At 41.5% G+C, this 2,381-nt stretch overlaps 1 pseudogene; it reads right to left on the reverse strand.

Annotated features, from left to right (window-relative positions):
- Nucleotides 1-267: 267 nt before the first annotated feature.
- LOC131407126 (RNA-binding protein 3-like) lies at nt 268-736 on the reverse strand (annotated as a pseudogene).
- Nucleotides 737-2,381: the final 1,645 nt, after the last annotated feature.

Consider the following 2,381-nt stretch of genomic DNA (forward strand, 5'->3'; position numbering starts at 1 on the left):
AAAAAACTGGTAAAAGGAAAAATACCCAGACTCTACAAATGTCCCAGAATTTGTCTTTAATGGGAGAAAAATTGTAAAAAACACATGGAGCTTTCTAAAAGGTCTTTAACAAGCTGCCTCAAGACCTCAATTCAAAAACAGAAGTTGATGCCCCAAAACAGATGTTTCGGTGCAGCTCCAAAAATCTTGATAGAGCCATTTGGAAGGACGATCCTGGATCAGAAGTTTTATTCCTTGTGTGTGTATGTTAGGTGTGCGTGCCTTGTCTCAGTTGTCCTAATTGTCTCTGTCATTTCCTCCTGAGTAGGGGTCGTAACCGCTTGGGCTTCTGCCCCCTTAGTCTCTGGACTTTCCATATCCGTATCCGTATCCTCCAGGTGGACTGTCACACCTGCCACTCCCATAGCCCTGGTCCCCACCGCCTCTAGAGTAGCCCGACCACGCCCATGGGCCCCAAGGCACCCCCTCTAGTTCCCCGGGGCCGACTTGCCTGCGTGGTCCTCACAGATCTGGCGACCACCCAGAGACTCTCCATTCACGGCTCTCGTGGTGTCCGAGGCACGCTCTGGACTGCTGAAGGTGCTGAAGCCAAAACCCCGGGGTCGCTGAGTCTCCTGGTCCTTGACAACCACCACGTCAGAAAAGGCCCGAAGCTGCTGACATGGTCCTCCAGAGCCTGCTCATTGGTGTTGGAGTCGAGCCCTCCCACGAAGAGCTTCCCCTCCTCAGAGGACATGGCAGTGAACTGGAGTGCTGGAGATCAAGGCGTAAAAGGGCTGAAAGGACAGCTACCCCAAGGAGCAGAGAGCCTCCGTGTCTTCTTGATGGATTGACCCTCCATCGTGATGTAATGTCCCTCTTGATCGCTGGTAACGCTTTTTGTTTTGAAGGATACTTTGTCTGATATTAATACAGCAACAACAGATTTTTTATTGTGTGATAAGAAAAACTTGTTTTATATGTTACAGCACAATATTGTAAATAGAAAACATAGGGGCCGACCCGGTGACATAGTAGTTAAGCTCAGTGTGTTTTGCTTCAGTGGCCCAGTTCGCGGGTTCGGATCCCGGGCACGGACCTACAGCACTCCTCAGCCGTGCTGTGATGGTGACCCACACACACAATAGAGGAAGACTGGCACAGGTGTTGGCTCAGGGCTAATCTTCTTCAGCAAAAAAAAAAAAAAAATATATATATATAGTTACATTTGAGCAAGAAGAGAAAAGGCAAACAAATCTGTCAAATTAATCAATGTGAACTTTATGGATTCATTGTACATATAGACCATAGCATATCCTTAAAAGTTTTTAAACAGCTTTGTTGAAATATGATTGGCATATAACAAACAGTACATATTTAACATGTATAATTTGTAAGTCTTGACATTTATATAAACCCACGAAACCATCACCACAATCAAGATTGTGAACCTATCCATCACTCCTAAAAACTTTCTCACGCTCTTTTGTAATCGCTCCCTCCCACCCCTTCCTGTCCTCCTCACCCCGGCCAAGCAAACACTGATCTGTTTTCTGTCACGACACGTTAGTTTGTAGTTTCTAGAGTTTTATAAAAGTGGAATCATACAATACGTACTCTTCTTTTGTCTGGTTTCTTTCACTCAGCATACTTATTTTGAGATTCATCTATGTTGTTGAGTATATCAGTAGTTTATCCTTTTTTATTGCTGAGTAGTAATATATCATATGGATATACCACAATTTGTTTATTCAGTCACCTGTTGATGGACATTTGGGTTGTTTCCAGTTTGGGGCTATTACAAATAAAACTGCCATGAGCATTTGTGTGCAAGTCTTTACATGGACATGTGATTTCATTTCTCTTGGGTAAACATCTAGGAATGGAATACCTGGGTTACACGGTACCTGTATATTTAAACTTTTGAGATACTGACAAACTGTTTTCCAAAGTGGTTGTATCATTTTACACTCCCACCAGTAGTGCATGAGAGTTCCAGTTTCTCCACATTCTTGCCATTGTTTGGTATGGTAAGTCTTTTTAATTTCAGCCATTCTAATAGGCATGTAGTAATACGTCAGTGATTTAATTTGCATTTCTCTACTGACTAATGATGTTGAGCATCTGTTCATGCACTTATTTGCTATTTGTATGTCTTCTTTGATGAAGTGTCTGTTTAAATCTTCTGTCCATTTTTCATTTGGTTATTTCTTTTCTTATTGTTGAGATTATATATATATATATTCTGAATATGAGTCCTTTATTAGGTAATATACTTTAAAAAGATTTTCTCCCATTCTGCGGCTTGTCTTTTCAATCTCTTAATCATGTCTTTTAAAGAGCAGAAGTTTTTCATTTTGGTGAAATCCAATTTATCAATTTGTTCTTTAGTGGAAGACTTT

This window comes from Diceros bicornis, chromosome 6 (genome assembly GCF_020826845.1).
Source record: "Diceros bicornis minor isolate mBicDic1 chromosome 6, mDicBic1.mat.cur, whole genome shotgun sequence".
Taxonomy (NCBI): Eukaryota; Metazoa; Chordata; class Mammalia; order Perissodactyla; family Rhinocerotidae; genus Diceros; species Diceros bicornis.